The 20,733-nt window shown below is 45.6% G+C and overlaps 1 protein-coding gene and 1 non-coding gene across 3 annotated transcripts in view; both read right to left on the reverse strand.

The window, feature by feature from the left end:
- KIAA2022 (neurite extension and migration factor) overlaps positions 1–20,733 on the reverse strand; it is a 127,352-nt gene that overhangs the window by 91,149 nt on the left and 15,470 nt on the right. The gene's annotated exons all lie outside the window — the stretch shown is intronic.
- Positions 7,119–7,191, reverse strand: MIR1573 (microRNA 1573). The gene has a single exon (NR_035058.2). It is a non-coding gene; the product is annotated as a microRNA 1573 (primary transcript).

Below are 20,733 nucleotides of genomic sequence, written 5' to 3' on the forward strand. Positions count from 1 at the left end.
GAGCTCCTCACACATATAGGCTGTCCTTGACACCCTAACCTCCTCCCATAAGCCTGTTTGCCTAGAAGCCTCAACAACAAGCAGAAGAGCCAGGGCAGCCCTGGAAGGCACAGCCAGACCCTCACACTGCGCCAGTCCCAGCAGCAGGTCTGGGAAGTGAGATATGCAGCTGAAGCACCCACTCCCCTGCCCACACAGGCTCCTGCTCCAGCCCCGCCTGCCCTCTGCCTTACCTGCGAGCCCTCCTCCTGCCTTGGAGAAGCCAGAGAGCAAAGCCGCACACGCTGCCACAGCCCAGCAGCAGGTGAACGGAGCTGTGCAGACAGCACATCTGCTCGGGCTCCGGCAGGCACAGAGGGGCCGACGTGGGTCACGGTGCAGTGACAGAGCCCAGCAAAGCCTCTGAGCCAGCGACAGGAGTGAGGAGAGGCCCGCAGAGGTGCGCTGCTGGCTCTGCAGCGAGCTCGCGTTGCAGACTCAAGGCCAGACTGCTGCAAACTAAAATAGCTGCTGCATAAAAGGCACAGCCAGCTCTGCATATTCAAGATCAGAACGGAGATAAATGATGAGATTCTTCTGTGCTATGCACAAAAGCCAAAAATCACCAGTGCATTTACAGTTCAATATTCTCCTAATCCCATCTTTATTTCTAGCGCATAAATAAAGCTCATTACAAATGATTTTCTTCAGAAACCTACTAGCAACCCAAAATAATTCATGAATGTGCTGTTTGCATTTATACATCCTTGACACCCACAGTAAACATCAAAACAAGGAATTCAGTCAGTCACATTGGTTGTAATACATAATTTCTCTTTTCTCCGTGGATTCTGTCACAGCTACACCCAGCTAACTCCTGCAGCAGCACCTCTCATGTTGTAGGTACATGTACATACACAGACACACGCATATTTCACAGGGACTCCTCTCAGTCCACCTTGCTTTCCTTCCCAAGCACAGGCATTCTGTGACAACACACATACAGGTATTGAGCAATGCCTTTGTGTCAAAAATAAAAAATATAAAAATAAAAACACGGAGGCTTTCTTTCTTAGTCTTGACCAAACCCAGAGCTGCATGCTTGCTTTGCTCCAGAAGAGCATGGAGCCTGCTCTCCTTGCTCACAGCATACTTCACAGTTTGCCCATTGGCTGAAGCAAATTGTGCATCTCTGGTGGGTGTGCAGGCAAAAAGCAAGGCTGAAGAGGTGATGCCGATGGGATGGAGGAGTCCAATGGGACCACAGCAGCCTCTCACGCATCCCAAGATTTGGAACACAAACCCACTCAGGCAGGGCTGCTATGGGGTCTGCATCCCAGTGACCTGCTGGCACCTCCCTGCAGGCACAATGGAGCAGAGCTGTTATAGGTCTGGGTGGACTTTGCTGCTTTTCCTTCCTCGAGAGCTTAAACTGGATAAAGACATTAACAAATTAGAGACAGAATTTCTACTATTATTATTCTTCGAGCGTGCATGCCCCCAGGAACACACACCAGCATGCAGACTGAGCACAGTCTGAACAGCACAGCCAGACCTGTGCCATCACTGCACACCCTGCATGACACCAGAGATGCTCAGGGCAGGAACCACTGCAGCGAAGTATGCACACCACCCTTATCCCACACTGAGAGCAATGGATGTGTACTACCTCCAACACGCTTAGCAGCAGTGCTCCTTCAACACAAGGCACAGGAGAGCCTTAGTGGGTGACAGCCAATTATAGAACGGCTTCGGTTGGAGGGGACCTCAAAGACCATCTAGTTCCACTCCCCCACTGCAGGCAGGGCTGCCAACCAGGCACTAGATCAGGTTGAGATGAGATGCTGGAGGTGCTGGCGAGGAGGAAGAGATGCACAGGGGATCCATGGAGCTGTAGTGCAACCAAGAGCCTGGATGTGGAGCAGGAGGTGGCTCGAGGCATGGGGCATCCACACTGGGGCCAACAGCTCTTCCACCTACACAGCTCCTAAAATGCACCCAAAGGCGTAGGAGCCAGGTGTCCTCCTTGCCCTGCCCCACGGTGCCTGAAGTGGTCGCCTCGGATAAAGCAACCAGAGCCCGAGCTACACCAAAAGTGCCTTTCTGAGGGCTTTATGTGTTGCAAAAATCAGACACAAAGAGGAATTCTTATTACCTGCTCTGCACTGAATTATACATACACAGTCCTCCTAATTGCACGCACAAGGTAAAATTAAGCATCATCAATTTTCTTCAAAAGAAAATGTGCATGTCAGCCGTACGCCACCAACCAGTAGGACTTTCCTGTTTAGTTCATGAATGCTGTTATTTTATGCAAAATTCAGAGTTTGGGCTGAGTAGCATGGCAATTTATGGGGAAAAAGAGAATGCCAGAGCTTCACAAACAAGCAGTCTCTCTGCCTCTAAATTAAAAAAAAATATATTAAAAATCCATCAAAAAACAAAACCTACAACATAAAAAAAAAAAACACCAAAGCAACAGCTATAGGGCAAATTTAGGCAACCAAGAATAAGAGCGAAGGTTGGAAATTTGCCACTAGTGGAAAAGAACGGATGCAGCTTATGAAATAACCCCACTGCTTCTGTGTATATGCGTTATTTCCAGTTTGGCCTCCCTAAATTAATCAGTTTTAATCTTCCCTGCTAAACTGGCACAACGTTGACTTCAGCTTTTCGGTGTCCATTTGTTCTACCACATGACATCACGCGATGCCTGCCAATAACACAGAGATGCCTAAAAGCCTTGAAATTCTTGGCTTGGGGACTCCAGGTTTTCTGAGAACTGTTAATTTACTTTGGCTTAAATCCTAGATTTTGGCTCCACTTGAAAAAAGTATTTCTCACACAGTAATTAAACTTGTAGTGGACAACACCAAGGCAATAGGAGACAAGCTCCAAGCAGAGCGCCTAGTCACATCTTTCTGAGGTTTCCCTTCTCACGGCCATGACAAGAAAGCAATGGAGGAGCTGTGCACTAGGAGTGCAGTTTGAGTTCTGATGAGACAATTACGGAACAAACCGTGTTTGTGAGACAAAACTTTATATATTATTACACAATTAGAGAAAGCTTGGCTGTCAATTAAAAAAAAAAACAGCTGAAATTCAGTCCACGTACCACTCTGAACAAGTCATTAGATGTCAGAGCAGCAGTGAAATTGCCTTTTCCTAGGCAGCCCATCACTGCATCCTCCTGGTGGTGCAGAGCAGGGGCTGCCCCATCTCTGCCACCACCAGGACACCAGGGCTGGGACAGCACACGGACTGCCCTCGTGATGGCAGGGACACGGCCTGGGCCCTCAGCCCTGGGCCCTCAGCCTGCTCTTTGCCGGTGCTTAATGGGAATTTGGCAGCATTTCACTGCACTGCTCGGGGAGGAGAGGAGAAATGGCACAAGACTGCAAGTTCAAATACATTGCAAAATAGTCTGCAAAAATAGCTGGGCCTTGTAAGAAATATAGCTCTCCATGGAAACCACCAGACGCTCTGAATTCTGGCAGACTAGAGAAAACGGGTCTGTATTATTAAAGGAAATGTCTGTGTATTTGGGCTTTTATAATTCTAACCTTCAGGAAGAGACTGGCAATTGTTGATCTCGGGAACAGGCCGTATGAATTCCTTAAATCCCTCCCTCTCCACGCCGAGCAGCACTGCGGCTCCCAGGGGACGGGATGGGCAGGGGAGCGCACGGTGCAGTTCTCGGCAGTGCTCTTAATTACAGACATGGAATGGAAAGAAGAGCAAGAAAAATACACCCTGGGGTTTTAAAACACCTGTCCGTACAAATAACACACCCCCATATATTTAGATGTGGAATGAGGTATAGCAATACTCCTGTAATACACTAAAGAAGATGATGCATATATTACAACATCTGTGTATTCCAAATCTCAAACACTCTAACAAGTGTAAGATAAGCCATTGCGATTCTCTTCATCACCCCAAACAGTTTCCACTTCGGATGCCAGGTGGGGAACTATAGATTAATTAACTCCCAACTGCCATTGATGGGATAATTACACTCGCCTGTCTGTGAATCTCACAATTTCCAGCCAAACTGCCACACCAGAAAGTAAATCCTAACACAGAAGCCCCACTTCTCCGCTGTATCCCAACAACACATTGACCTGTTACCTATGGAGGCTGGGATACGCAATTCAGAAGAAGTTAATAGAATATTTTTAAAGAAATAAAAGTGCTGCAGCCTCAAAACATGAAAGGGATGGGCTACAAAGGAACACTCATATAGAGAGCAATTATATTTTTGATATCTAATGGTTCTGCCTCAGGAAGCAAGAGCTGGCTAGCATCAAACTATATAAAAGAAAGGATTATGGGCTCACGAAAGAAGAATGCCATTTTGATTTAAAACCCAGCAAAGCATAGTGCAGATTTGTTATTTTAACTCACAGTGCTTAATTCCTATAACAAGCCAGAATGCCATTAAGGATGAAAAATACATGAAATACTTATGGTACGAGAAATTAAAAGTAACCTCACTTTTCATCAATGACTGTTTGCTGAATAGGCCGTTCTTTGCTTCTTGAAACCATCTTGTGCTTTCACAGTACATCTCTGCTGCACAATATTTCAACAGGGGAAAAAAAAAGCTGTGAATTCATTTCTGAGTACCTGCTACTCCGCTGCATCTCCCGTCACTGGTCTGGGAGAACTCCCAATCAAAGGAGTGCAAACTCTCCTCATGACTTCCCTACCAGCATCAAAAGCAGCTCCTGTATGCATTTGTAAGATTTCTTCCCCGTAACACAAAAGGCTGTCCTAACCTCACCAAGCCATCTCTGGTTTCCATCCCTCCTGACTGCTGTGAGCAGATTTCTGTTGTAAAGCACCACTGCTTCTCCGGACGCTTCAGTCAATCTCACAGCAGCAGCAGTAGAAGGCAACCAACTGCCAGCTCTGACCCTGGTGACCAGAATGAAGGCCCCGGATCCCACCTGAGCTCCCAGTTCAGCAGGAGCCACCATGTCTGGCCTCCAACCAAGGCCTGGGGCTAGGACTGCTGCACAGCTAAGAGTGGCACAGCCAGCTGTACCCACCTACATCACCACACAGCATTCAGAAGGCCTGCAGAAGGAACCCCATTTGATGCAAGAAAAGACACCAAGCTGCTGTATGCTGCTGCAGTGCCACACGTGTTACCAAGCTACAGTCACACAGCCAAATTTCTGCTGCTTGCAGTTTAGTCAGTGTGCCCACGGACAGCATTACCAGAGCTGAAGTCCCCTAAATACAGACTCATCACACATGAGAGTGATCCAGGGATGCTGCTCTCCCCGAGACACTGTGACACTTCAGCATCACATGACAGCCTGCACACTTTCCTCCTCATTGCCAGGGGAAGAACCGTGAGCAATCCCTGCAGGAAAATGGCCTCCAACGTAACACAACAATTTCACCTCAGAAGTCTAAAATAATTATAATATTCAGAACAAATCTGTAAACATTGCAAACTTGTTTGTGACGGGAAGTGGTAAGCTAACTTCCATTCTGTCCCTTTAGGGCAGTGCTTTGTATGCTGATGCTGCTATACATGCCATCATCAAGTATTTAAAATAAATTCCCAACATTTAATCCACATCTAGCATTCATCAACATGGGTGACATACAGTGTTTACACAAAAAGATTTAATTTGTTCTCAATTCAAGAAATTAAAGGATACTCCCCAATTATTCAGAATATTTTTGTAGTATAACACCTCAATCTGCTGTTCCATAGTAGGGGTTCTGCTCTTCATTTTGGTTTGAAATGCCCTGTGACCAAAAGGATTCAGACATTGAGCAAAACCCATTGGCGCTTCCTGATCCAAAGAAAGGGTATCTTTAGCACGCCTAGCTTAAAAGAAGAGACACGCAATACGATCAGCTATGGAAATTCATTCTTTGTGCACTAATCCATTAAAAAGAAAGAACCCCGACACTGCAGTTTTAACAAGCAGACACAACTGGGCTACACCATGCCTACACCATGGTCAGAGCAACATGTAGCATCCACAACAAAGTCACTTTGCCAAAGCTATCAAAAACAGGGACTTCCTTCAAGATCTCTCCCAGAACAGGGTTTTTGCTCACTCACTTACAGAACTGCTTATGAAAAGGTCTGGGGGAGGATACCACTCTCTGTGAAGATGGTGGAGGGCTACACAGATGAAGAGGGGCCTGGAGTATCTCCTGCACGAGGAAAGGCTGAGAGACCTGGGGCCGTTCAATCTGGAGAAGAGAAGGCTGAAAGGGGATCTCAGCACTGTTTATAAAGATCTCAAGTGTGGGAGTCAAGTCGATGGGAGCGGACTCCTGTGTGACCCGCTGTAGGGAACCTGCTCTAGCAGGGGGTTGGACTCAATGAACTCCAGAGGTCCCTTCAATTCTGTGATTCTGTTTGCTCAAAACATCACATTTTGTTAGGTAAACTCCAGATAAATAAATACACTGGCAGTGGCTAGCATTTGACACGATTGATAATGCATTTATACAAGCTCCTGTGTCAGTCAAAAAAATCAATTGTGTAAGGTACATGTGTTGTTCCTCAGGAAGAAGGATCGCCTCCTGTCACACCCCATCCATCCCAGCCCACCCAATTCCTCCCCAAATGCCATTTTCATCTGTCCACTTGCTTGCTTTCCTCTAAAATCCCATCTCCTCCAAGCTTAATAGAGAGCAGCACAGCAAAAGCCAGGAGAAAGGATTTCTGTGAAAAACTCAGAAGTGGTGTCAGTGACAGAACAAAAAATGTGCTGGTGAGAGATGCAACACAAAAACACCACTTTCTTTCTGTTACAAAATAACAGCTGTATTTCCTTAGGTGATATCTCTTGCCGATGATCTCTGTGGCCATTGCTTTCTTTTTCTTATAAACCCTCCTGAAAAACCTACCTCTGGAACTTTCACGTAGCCAAAGGGATGAAGTAAATAAATAAATAAACAAAAACAAACCGATCTGGAAATCGAGCCATCCAAGAGCCTGGACATCAAGCCATTCAAGAGCCATTTAAGTAACACCACTCCCTTTTCCCTTCTCTACACACAGGGCACCGAGTCCCCAAGGACCTCCCCAGCCCAACCTCACCCCTCTGCAGCGTGATGGGTTTTGATGCACCGTGTGTTCTGAAGAAGCCGGCTGCCCTGCTCTCACCAACTCAGACTGGCACCTGCAGAACACAGAGGGCACTGCACAGAGGTCTGAGGTCCTGATCTGGCTCCTTGAAGCACGCACTCATAAAACAGGAAAACTACTTCTCATGACTACCCCTTGGAGTAAAAACCCTGATTTTGTATTTCCTGAAAACATAAAAAGTGTATAAAGGGTTTTATGACTCTCCTTTAGTGTTTATAGGCATTTTCAGAAGGGAGAAAGTAAGTGGCTATCCAGGAAAACAAGTTTTATAGGAAAAAAAGAAAGCTGTCAAAGCCCCCGAGTAGTTAAAAACCTTGCTAATTCCTTTAAATCACAGTAAGCTTTCATGCTGGATGAAACCATAGCAAGTACGTCACTTTCAGGGAAAAATATGGTTCTCATCTGGATGTTTCTTGTCAGAGAAAGGAGATGGTAGAGAGGAAAGAAAATGTAATGGTTTAAACTGATTGAGTACATTACTGAATGGCTATACATTAATATAAAGCAAATATTTCAAGGCAGAATTTGAAGGGTAAAAAGAGCATATTGACCTTCTCTAGTTCCTTATTGGGAATGAAGTTAACTTCATACTTTGGTGCAAAGTAAACCCCATCCCCGCTGAGCTAATCTGTGTTCGTCTCTGCCTCTGAGCCCTGACAAATCAGCAGCAAGCAGAAACCTTCAGCAAAACCTTCTCAATGTGCCGGTCCTCTCCCGCTCAGAAACTTCATAAAGAAAGCCCCTATGCTCCTCACAGGCAGAACGTTATCGTGCATGAATGGGGAGGCAGAGGGGCTGTGCTTTCTCAAGTTCACCAGTAAAGAGATCCTCACAGCACTGAGGCAGGCTGAGAACAAGGGAGTCCAAGGGAAATCCAGCCTTCAGCCGGCATAACAGGCAGCCTGGGAGCCCCAGGAAAAACTCTTAGAAGGCTGGAAGAGGAATGGGAACTACATCTTACACCATTTTGTATTTAAAGGCACCTCTAAGTGTTTAACTGTCCCATGGCTATTTCCCTAAACCCTTCACCTTTGCTGTAACCCTGAGCAAAAACAGAAGCAGCAGCGAAACACCTCTGTGGCTCCAGCTCCGATTCATAGAACAGAATTCACCCCGGCCAGGGGAATGAAACTCCTCTGCAGATAACAAGGTGCAAAACAAGCGGCTTCTCCGCTGACTGAGTTCTGCCAACACACAGTTCAAATTTTAGTTGTCTGCATTTCTAGAAGCTCCCAAGAAGGCAGGAGATAACTGAACCACAGCCTGCTTATCCACACCATTCTCACGCAATCTTAGGATTTTAGCAATTAAACATTTCACACAAACTTACTCACCCCTTTAAACCACCCCTGCAGTTTCAAATAGTGAAAAAATACCGGGGTAGAAATGCAGTCACAAAAAGACAGCCTTGCAGCTGCATTTTTAAGGTTGTTTTTATAGGCTCGCCGCGTATGATGGTATCACAGCTCAGAGCCTGATGTGCCACGCATTTGAAAGGCTTATTGGAATAGGCACGCAGCCTCATAACCTACTGATGCAAACAAACCAAACACCACTTGCTGCTTCACGCTCAGGGGAAGCTCATCAGAAACAACTGGAGTCAGCAACACTCAGCCACCTCTCTCTAGGCTACAATCCACTGTTTTCTAACACTAATCCAATGTCAAGTTCCAAAGCCGTGTGCAGGTTGCTCCATTACAAGGTCTGCTTCCAGCAATCAGATCTCCATGCCCGCTGAGCTCAGCGCAAGCCACATTCACAGCACGGAGTACGGACAGATGTATCGCCCAGCTCCCCCAGCCCAGAGGCACAACAACGCTGGGGAGGATGCTTTTGGTAGCTTCATTTTACAAACTGCAAAGCTAAGACAGTGAGCTGACGTGACCTGACCAAAATTCATCCTCACAGCAGCAAGGACAGAAAACCCAGCAGGCCAGAGCTTCGGTTCACCATTTTATGCGTCGAACTACATCCTTCAATGTCCAAAACAAGGCAAACTGTCAGCAGCTCGGACCATTTTGCAGCCAGTTTTAATGGGTCTAAAAGCCTCTGATGTCAAAGCAAGCATTCACCTAAAACTATATGCTTTTTTCATCTTTTCCCTCTTTTAAATACCAAAAAGTATTTAAGTCAAGAACATTCATCAGCATTCTGTCCATTGCCTGGGAGGGGAGGGAGGTGCTCAGCGCCGAAGGTATAATCAAGTGCTCAGATAGGCTTAGCTGTTTTAACCCGAGACATCTGTAATAAAAGCAATCACAGCCACCAAACTACTAAGAGGAGCAGTAATGAGATTATCTGTCAACACAAACAAAGGGATAAATACAAGCAACGCCATCAGTCCCTGGAACCTAATTCTTGTGTGCTTAATCTGAGACTGTGGCGGGGGGATTAAAGAACCTGAGGATCTAATAAAAAGTTATTGATTGTAAAGTTCTTGTTTTAAGCAAAGTATTTGTTTATGGTTCAAGCTAACCAGTGTACACAGTAGATGGTGGCAGCAGGGGATTGATGCTGAGGATGCCACACCATAGGCAGTGCTGACCCTGCAGGGCAGCAGAAATGCCACCAACCCACAACACAGCTGAAGCCAAACACACAGATACATTCAAACCCTCCATTAATTTTGCCAGCTTTCCTTGTGCGAGCAAGGCCAAAGCCAAAACCCTTTTCTAAAGAGCACCAGGAAGCCAGGGAAGCCCTGAAACGCTGCGATCCACGCAGTCGCAGCTGAAGAAAAGCAACCCAAGATGTCTGTGTGTGCTGGCAGATGCATGCACACCCCTCTTGCTGCTGCAGGCAGCCCGGGGCTGGCAGCATGGCTTTATTCTTCCCACTCTTGCCGTAAACCTTGCCAGCTGCACTCATACCTCTCATGTGCTCGGTACAGCTGCCACAGCTCAATCCAGATGAAAGGTTTGAAGCATGACACGGAAGCATCTCCTGCACTCCACTTCCAGTCTAATTAGTGGATTCACCTGAGTTCACGTGGGAGGAGAGAGGGGCCCGAGTGCGTGGCAGCTCCCAAGCTAATTTGATGGGACTCAACTTCTGATCCCATTAAAATTTCAGCATTTGGGGACTGGCAGAGCATGCTGACCCCATTGCTCCTGAGAGCTTGTTTTTTAGGTGTGGCTCCCACATATACTGTGATCAGGAAAATATATATATATTTTTTCTTATCAGGATGGGGTCAGGCCCTGGTTGCACAAAAGGCCCCGGCAATGCCTACAGAACTGATGGCACAGCCTTTGGGAAGGCTGGCTCTGATACAGGTACCAGCCTACGTCTCATATAACGGAATTATTTCCATATCCTGGTTCTGCCCCAGCATAGCAGAAACCCCACTGCTACCCAACACAAGAAGGATCCGGGATTCGCCTCTACCTTTTTAGGAGGCTGTTCCTTCTCCACTGTTTTACCAAAGCCTGGATCCCACCCCAGACCACAGGACAGCGGATGCCCAGAGAGGCAGCTCTGCAGCCCTACGCAGTGGAACCTGTGCGCATGGCTGAGGTGTTCAGCAAGCAGTCTTGCTACCCACCTGATGCTCACTTAGTGGAAGTGTTAGCAGAAAAACACCACAAGAATTTTCAAATAGAAACAATTAGCATTCACCATAATTTGCTTCTGCTTCCCCCTGTTTCTAAAGCCGTGTGCTCTGCTTTAATATTAACCCATGCTTGTTCATGAAAGGCCAGTGCAGGGGAGTTAGCCACACAACTCCCATTAAACACCACAGGAGCAATTAAATTCAATGGTGAAAAGATTACATTGTGAGCCATGAAACTTGGGGATAGCATCCTTTGTTTTGTAAGTGTCCAGCATATCAGCAAAATGAGCAGCTTTCATCACACCAAAGCTATTTTTGCCAGCTCTGTATTTTCCAATCCATTCTCCCATGCATCCACAAACCTCAGCAAGGGATTAGCGCTCAGATCTGTAAGGAAAGCATCCACCAAATCACTCCCTTCACCTAAGGGGCTCCAAGTGTGCTGCAGACTGAGCCTGAAGAAGCTGAGCTGCTCAGGAGGCCGGAAGGAGCCCAGCCCAGGTTGGGGAGCTTTCACCAGCCCCAAAACACTGAGGCACACTCATTCCAAAGCGCAGCTATTTCATGAATGATTGCACCTTAGAAACACCTTTATGTTGGGAAGTCTGGGTTTTCCAAAAATGAGATAACGTGCCCTGCCTTTGAGACTGTGTGAAACAGCAGAGCATGAATCTCTCACTGTGCAGGGTGCATCTCTGAAGATACGCCATGCCTCGCAGTCACACGGCTGCTTGTGGCCCAGGGCAGGCACTGCTCACCATGCCTCCATCGTGCAGAGCAAGGCGAGTGGCTGAGGGCAGGAAGCACAGAGCAATTCCCACAGAACAAGGCTGTGTTTGCAAAGGTGCCCAGGAGACTTACGGCTCAATCAACACGAGATGAGCATACTCTATGAGGCAAAGAAGAAAGGGAACAGCTTCTTATTAAAACACATCATCTCTTTGCTGCCAAGCACTGAGCTCCACAAGACAGAAGGTTTTTTTCCTTCCTTTACTAAAACCCTAAAGAATTCTGTGAAAAAAAAGTCCAAGTTTAAAGACTCCACATCTGACGGTGTCTAAGCAGAGACCACTTGTGTAAAGAAGTGCTGTCCCCTGTGTACATGCTCTGCTGTTCAGTCTTTAGGAGATCACAGGACCCCTGCCTCTTCCAGTGCAGGTTTGATGGAAGCAGGCAGCGATGCAAAACAAGTGGGAGAAGCCTTGTCAGCCCCAGTATTGTGCTCTGCTGGCAGCACTGGCAGGGCAGGCAGGAATCGATTCTCGTATTGCTGCAACATCTGAGTTCTGTAAACAAGATGGCTGATGTGCAGAAATAGGTTGAAAACTGAGGAGGACCGTTCAGAACCTCCTCTGGATCGCTCCTGACAAGCTCAGTGCCGAGGTATGTGCATCTGGCCACCTACCAAATGCTATCCCAACAGAAGGGACACACAAAGGCTACAAAGCAGTGGGTTGTTTACACCATTAAGATGCAAACTATACAGCTGAAGGATTTCTGGATATGCTCTTCACATTGCATATTATTTCAGTGTGGCTGTTGAACAGCTTTTTGGGAAAGGCTTCTGTTTTTTTTTTTGTTTGTTTGTTTGTTTTGTTTCTTTTAAGGATAAAGAAGCCCAGACAGCATTACATTACTAAATTACTGGCACGTGTCTGGGTTTGGTAAGATGCCCAACCAACCCAAGGATGTTTGTCCAGCAGATGCTGCCATGGGACCAGGGAAGTGCAGCAGGTTCAAGCTGGCGATGAGGGAACTCCAGGGCAAAGAGCTGTTGAGTGAAAGATCCCCTTTTCGCTTTCTGCTCCCCGAGATCATTTCAAAGCCTGCAGGCAAGCAGTAATTCCAGCCATCTCCAGTGATGCAACTGTGCGTAAGGGAAGGGCTGTTACCATCACTGGAGCAGCAAACCACAGGCACCTGGTAGCACAGCCACACGTGCACCCTGCTGCAAGGAGCCTGCAGAGCACAAGCACGTCTCACATATTTTGACTCGACTCCTTCCTCCAGACAAAAATAAACACATTTAAAGATGAACCTTGGAAAGAGGTGAAACTGCATATTGCAGCCGGCTTTGCAAACTGCTCAGTGTAGGTGAAGAAAGGTGTAAGTTGGATCCTGCACAGCTATTGCAGCACCAGAAAGAGGAGGATGCTTGCTGTGTCTCTGTTATCCACAGACACAAAGCTCAGCATAAAGTTTCGCTCTCACAGCTGTACCACACGCTCCTTTTTTTTTTTTTTTTTCCTGTGAGCTCAATTAAAGATCTGCTCAACCTGCCTACATACAAAATTCAGTAGCCTGTAGGACTTTGAAATGCTCCACAACCTGGTGTGGAACAGCCACTGGATCATTAATGCTCTGCTTCAATGTAAATGTTTAAAAACTATGCGAGAATTTAAACGTGATCTGCCTCCACCAGCCCTGCTGCCATGCCGCAGAGCAGAGCACTGCATCCTCGGCACAAGGCATGGCCACCAGCCTGCCTGCTCTGCTAACAGCACCAAGCCCTGCTGAGCCCTGCCAGGCCCGGCACTGCAATCAGGAAGATCCTATGCAGCTAAGCACTTTGAAAACCTTTTTTCAAATAACAATCCATCCTCGTGACGCTCCTTTAGCTTACGCATGAATTGTTACCCCTTTTCTGCAGGTGAGAAGTTACATGGGAATGCAGAGGAAGGCTGAGCTGTGGGCTGTAGGCTGCCAGCAAGGGACTCAGAACTCACGTCTTCCTTTGCCTCTTTCTCCAAGAGCTCTGCAAGGTGATGGGAAGTCTAAAACATCTGGGGTTTGTTGGGATGGCTCTGCTCCTGGATGCCAACCAGGAGGGCCAAAGCAGCCAAGATCTGCGCTAATTTCATAAGTACTGATTGGAAGAGAACAACACTGCCTTCTATAAAGGTCACAGCCTGCACAATCGTACATTTTGCATTGCAGAAAGTGATTTCTGTGACACAGCAAACAAAAGAAATGAGTGACAACCACGTACTCAAATTTTGCTCCTTCTGTGTATCTCAGGTAAAAAGAAAAACCGCTGCTCTCTGATCTGCGTGTTTTTGGGAAGGTGCTTTCTAAAGCAACCTTTGTATTTTCACACGTAGCTTTTTTTTTTTCCTATTTAAATACATTTTGATTAAAAAAATAAAATACAAATAACCTGAAAGCGTATTCCAGATTTCAAATACTGTATCAGCAACAACGGAAAATAAAGGTTTTGGCAAAAACATACACTTCAAGCGTTACCTTTTTGATTGGTTGAAGTCATTTACTCCAGTAACACTGTCATGCTGAGAAAACGATCTTTTGTCTATAAGCGGTACACAGCTATTAAGCATTTTAGCACATAAGTACAACATTTTTCTTTAGTCTGTAGCTCGGCAGAGGCAGAAATATGGTGTGAGAAAAAAATCAGCACTGGAGTTTGGACAGGGAATTCAACAACAAACATACAGCCAGCAACGAGAACGGAATGAAAAAAGCTTTTAAGTAGGAGCACAAATGGACACACTGATGGCGATACCACCTGTACAGCACACGCCTTCGGTCACCCAATAATAAGTGTTCCTAAATACCAGACAAGAATTTGCCCCAGCAATTCCCATACCTGCGAACGCTGCTTAAGTAATAGGTAGCAATTTGGTTTGTAAGTTGTCATTACCAAAACAACTCTGTGCCTGTTTTTTCTTTACAAAATAATCTTCAGAAGTCAAAAACTTGAAGAACATGAGCAAGAAGACAGTCCAAGCGGATGCCCATCCATGGCAATGCTGAGCAGCAGAATGGGGGAGGGAAGAGGAAAGGAAGGAAGAGCCAGAGACATCCTTCCATTTACTCTTCTAAGGTGTAAAGCCTTCTCCATCATGACAGATTTTTTTAAGAAGCTATCACACATTCATAACACTAATTGATTTTCATAGAGAAGAGAGCAGATGAGGTCTCTTTGGGAACTGCCTGCTACATTTCTGCTTGAAAGGAGATCACTGCTGGTGTGCCTTAGCTCCTTCATAAAAAATTTAATTAACAATATCTCCAAGAAGGAAACCACAGTCAGGTCCTCAGCTATCGTGTGACAACCGGCACTCCAACACACTGCAGCAGACGGTACCTGCGACGCCAAGCAGCCAGCGCTGAGCGGACTCCAGGGAAGCAGCACGACATGGTGAGATGCTGGGGAACATGAGCTGCCCACCCCTACCTGGCACTGACACGCTGTGCTCCTGTTTGTGGTGGTGATGTGTTTCTGCCTGCGATTCGGTGGCTATGCCAGAAAGCAAATGCTCAACAAACCATGATTCCAGCTGATGAGTTTCACAAAAATTCCATTTTGGGACAAGCAGAAGCTGTGCCATGAGCCCTCTGCTCTCAAATACACATAGCCAGTCACTTCTGGACTCTGCAAATGTACCCTGGACTCATGTACAGTGCATGAAAGCACACATTTTCCGCACTGCACAATAATTAACACCAATCTACAAGATGATGGGCTGCAGATACCCTCCATGCTGTATTTTCAGCATCAGTACTGCTATCCCTTAAGAACTTCAACCATTGCAGACACGCTACCAACTTGCTTGACTTACTATCTATAACGTCACCACTGAGAATGTACATCATCACTATCAGCCAGAGAAAATGAGGCAAGTCTGAGGGATTATGGCTGGAGCTGGTACTGAGAGCAGAGGCTCCAGGGCTCCAGAATACTTCATTACTTCACATAACAATATGTACGTATAATATATATATATATATACTTGCTTAGCAGTGTTGAGACAGCAACCAAAGATGACACTCTCCAGCCTTGGTACTGACTCGAACTGTAACAACCACTTTGATTCACCTCAGAGGAAGCTGTATTTCAGTCTTGGGTAAATTTATCCTTAAGAATGAGCTGCAGACTCCAGCTATGTTCAAGTATTTCTGAAAGGAAGGTCGGGGGAGGGAAAAGAACATTACAAATACACTAACTATCTACCTATCTCATCTCCAAGACAGCTGGCAGCATTATCTTCCTCTTTGGTAGTTCAAAAAAAAAAAAAAAAAAGTAAAGAAAAAGAAAAAGGAAAAACACTAATGGGATGCAAGAAGACCTATCTTCATATGTTGAGTTAGCATAAACACCATAGCTCTATTCAGAGGGCTTTGTCAAAGTGGCAGCCTGGAAAAGTCAAGCTCCCATGCACCCTCTGGCTCCACTGCCCGGACCACAGTCACCAGGAAGGAAACACCAGGAAAGGGACAACAGGAAAGGCCATCCCACCTCCAGCAGGACACGGGGTCACTCTATGCTGTCCATATGCACCTGCCACATCTTGAGGTGGGAAAAATCCCACAGGTCCCAACATTTGTAGAATATGGAAATACCTCCAGATAATGAGCAGTAAACCACAGTCAGAAATGAACAAAATTAAGAAAAGACAACAAAAAGTCATTCAACATTTGAAAATCAGATCAAGATGTTTTTGGCAGGAAGGTCAAAAATAAATTTAAACCACAGCTTTTAATTGCTGTGACAGACGTAACATCAACATGATATACTCCATTATGCTCACTGCTGTACTTCCATATGAATACAAACTCACCCTAGTGCTGGAGATCTGTTCAAGCCTGAAATATAGCACCGAGAAATCAAAGCCCCGGGACTATTTTGAGATCTACTTCATGCTACACTCCAAAGCAAACACCACTGCTAATAATGCACATATTTTACTGCTTATGAAAAAACTAAATGATATTATGCCTTGCAGTTGTTGATCACTGATCCCATACATGTTTGTAGGCTGGAGACACCAAGAAGCAACTTGAAACAATCAAGAAAACAAAACCCAAAACATGCCTAATGACTATTTTTAAGGTTTAGGAGCATTTTGAAAAAACTTACTTATTGTGCAGATTATATGCCAGTTTATTCTCATAACAACAGGCTTTAATTTTATCATTCTCATTTAATCAATGTCTTGAGATTTATTTTTTTTAACAGACACAGACTAGAAAATACCTGCATTTAGACTAGCCGTTAAAACGTGAGTTCTGCCTAACAAGTGACTGCAGCACCTATTTTTCTATCTTCTTATTTATTAAGCAGAGCTGTCCAACGGTAAGGAAGACATGTAAATCTAACATGAAATATTTATGTTTGGCGCAATACCTCCAAGAATAAAAAATCAGAAATGGGCTGGGAAACCTCACTTTGAGAGGAAGAGTAAAAGTAGAGGTTAGCCAGAAAATACTCTCAGGCAGGTACTGCTGGCCATGAAGGGCTAAAGCAATCCTCCAGCACACACAGAATGGTCGGAGCGCAGCCTGCACATAACCCAGCATTTGAGGGGTCCATCATTTAAAATGTGTGGAAAAGCCTAGCAAAGAGAAAATAATGTCATCCTCAAAAGGCCAGCTGACCAATGATCAGTGGTAGAATTAAGTATTTTCCCTATGCCTTGCTCTGGGAAAAGAAAGAAGAAAAACCAAGAAACCAATGAAATTAAAAAAAAAAAAAAAAAAAGCAACCACACACACAAAACAAACCAGAAAAAAGCAAAAAACCAACCACAACACTGCTGGGGGGGAAAGAACCATATGCTTTCCTGTAATGCTAGGGGAAGGAAATCCAGCGATTGAAGAGTTAAGAGAGATGCTCTAAAAGTAACTCACCCTGATATGCTGAGAATTTGCTGGGATCTCACCGAGAAAGGGTGCTTCTTGCACACCATATGTTCTGCAAACGCTTGTAACAACACAGAGGGGAGCCGGCGATGGAAATCCACCTTGGCTGCTGAGCTTCCCTGCTTCCTCTGAAACAACAGCGGCCGGAGACCAAAGCCATGCCTGGAGCCTTCCCAAATCCTCTGGTCCTCCCGGAGCTGCTGGGTCCCCCCGAAGCTCCTGCTGGGCTCTCCTGCCTGCCTTGGGCTGTTTTATCCTCCTTGCAGCCAAGCTCAGAGCAGATACCCAACCTCCTCTGCCGTCCTGCACTTCCCTCCCTAAGTCACTGCGCCTAGAGCTCATTATTGATGAAAAACACATTGTGAATATAATCATTTAATGTTATTGGCTATAGCGCATAACAGTATCTGGATGAGATTATAAAATAAAAGGCAAATTGCCTTTTTAAAGTCTATTATAATTTAAGGGACTTAAAAGTTAATTTACATACATTAATACAAGTTAATTTACGTCTGTCCCACTTTTGCCCTAAGAATTTAGGTATAATACTTCTTCCAATATGAAACCTTTGTTCTCTACTGCAGCTGTGTGTGAAAATCTATAGAAAGTAGGAAGAACTCTCTGAATGTACTCAAACAGATATCTTCACCAAAATAGTTGGGAAAAATACAAGGAATCTGATGGTCTTCTCTCAGTACTGCTTATTTTAAATGCTACTCACAACACTTGGAGGTAAAAAAGCATTCTTACAAACAATGAGTTTGGAAGGTGATGATGTTCCTTTGCAAACACAAGCAGCCAACAACTAGCCACGTATATTTTTCTTCCTCTGCGCCACAACTATGTTCATAAGGAATATGCCTTTTAATCAGAGCTAGAACTCAAAAATTGGAGGCTGCAGGTCTGCATCCCAAAAACCAGCTGCAAAGCAGATAAAAGCTGCCTTTCTGCTGACCAGAAAGCTGATTCTTATACTGCCTAAAACCAAAGAACCCAGCCAAGCCCCTGCAAAGCCTGCATCATACCCTGCTGCCTGGTCTGCCCCAGCACCCTGGTGAGCTCCATTGCCCTGCTGCATGGCTCAGCCACAGCACTGGGTGCCTGTGCTAAAATCATTCATTGTGATAAGATATCTGAAAATGTCCTAAATGTCAGTAATTAACTTCAGATGCAAAAATTCCATAGCGCTTCTTGCAGAGGTATACGGAAATACGGAAATGTGAAAGCCAGCATCCACTTGAATGTAAAAATGCTCATTGCAGGATGTTCTAAGTGCTTTTCAAGCTGAATTATCACCTGCAAACATAGGCAATACGACACTGTTGAGGTGAAGTGGCCCAGGGGCGGGAGGAGGCTGGCCGCTTACAAATGGGCTTGTCTTTTCTTCCCAAATTCAATACATTAGGTATTTAGAGTTAGTGTATCCTTTGAGATGAGTCTCTACAGCTAACATCTCACCCCCGCCATACGCTGGGCGCAAAATGAATTAAGAGATTACCATGCATACTGAAGGTCACACAAATATCTACAAAGACTAGAAAAAAACGTTGTGCTGGAAAAGAGAAAGATTAAACCTAACAGAAAACAGAATGTGCCAGCAAAATACTGCTGCTGGAGAGCGAACCAGCACCATGCAAGAACCACATTAACTGAGGATGCCATGCCCTGCCAAATACCCATCACAACCCATCACACACACGGAGAACACCCAGTGCAAAAAGATGGGAAGTGAGGAAATCAGAGCGCTGCAGAGCAAACCACTGGCTTTGGCCAACATGCAGCGATCCCCAGGGAGATGAGGGAGGGCAGCCCTGGCGATGCACAGACACAAAGCTGGTGGCCGCCGAGCAGCAGCATGGAGCGTTACGGGAGATAATGCATGCACACAGCACGCACGCCTCACTCGAACTGTTTATCAGATTGTAACAGCACTGCGGCATCCAGGAGCGTGGATGTGTTGTTTTGTTCACATTTTAATGTGCCATCTTGCAGTAGATGCTTGCACAGCAGAGTAAATACAGTCTCTATATATACCCTGCGTGGGCGTCAGGGGTTATTTCTGACTGTCTTCATTACACTTCAACGCCAATTTAAATGCAAAAAAAATAAAAACCTCCACAATTCTCAGAGTGATTTCAGTCTGATTTTTATAATCATTTCCAGAACATTTTCATTCTGCAATTTCAAACCTTTACTGAAAGCTCTTGCCCTTACAAAGTTATCTTTGATGCGAGTCAAGCAAACCAGACGAGCTAACCTTTCTCCCTCTTCCCACTTTGCTAATAAATGCAGACACGAATAGCATTCGCAATATTTAGCCTCGAGAACAGTTTAATAATAATGCTGCATCTTGCCTTATACGGAGGGAGATAAAAGAGAAACTCAAAGGCTTAATAGGTACAAATATTGTGCTTCAATTGCAATAAGTAAATAGAGTTGAACTGCAGAAACGTAGCGATAGCAGAATCTGGACGATGTGGGTTCTGCCTCAAGCTAAAGCCCATTAGGTTTTGTTACATAGGTCCTTTGTGTATTTTTGTGCTGCTCTACCAGTTAAATTGACCTCTGCAGGTGCATGTGTTGCTTTCACTGCTTAATGGCTACACATTTTAAGCCTAACTTAGGATAGCAAGATGTGAAAGATCTGAGAAATCCTCTCTGACCTCACATGAGTGTTCCACCTTACCCATGCCAATGGAGAGCTTGGCGGAGCCGCACCACCGCCCCATGCCCTAAGCAGCACCTGTGCAGCAGGGCTGGTGCCTGCAGTGCTGTGCAGGGCTCCACCTGCACCAAACAAGCCCCCAGCCCAGCATGCAGGGTGGCTGCAGAGGTGAACAGGAGCTCTTGGTGTGAGATCTGCCTGCCAGGAGCCACTTGGATTTGTTCGGCACAGCCTGGCCGCAGGGAAACGCCGCGGAGGAGCTGAAGGGAAGTTTTCGCCAAGTTCTAACTATGTAGATTTTTCTGGAGCTTCTAGGAAGAAGAATTAGTCAGTCTGGCTACAGGCCATAAAGCATAATTACTTATGTGAAATATGTTTAAATATGTAACTACAATTGCTAATAGGAGAGCCTCGCACCATCCATACAAAGGGATTCCATGGACCAGCAGCTCAGACAAGGCAAAAAGCTGAAGATCGTCCCCAGAGGAATAACCTTCCTTCAGAAAGAGGCTTCAGAAATGAACATCGCATTATAATAGGGATACGGCGCTGAAATTTGGTCAGGCACCAAGAAGAAAGGAGGGCAGAACAGTGTGGTTCTGGAACGCATAGTGGATCAGAGGGGGCAGTTTGGGTGCCCAGAAGGAAAGGCAGAGAGGAACCTGCACACACAGCCACAGCCTGTCTCCATCCTCCAGGAGATCCAGTGGCTGGCAGAAAGAAAGCTGCCACGGGCAGAGGGAGAAA

The sequence above is a fragment of the Gallus gallus genome, chromosome 4, assembly GCF_016699485.2.
Source record: "Gallus gallus isolate bGalGal1 chromosome 4, bGalGal1.mat.broiler.GRCg7b, whole genome shotgun sequence".
NCBI lineage: Eukaryota > Metazoa > Chordata > Aves > Galliformes > Phasianidae > Gallus > Gallus gallus.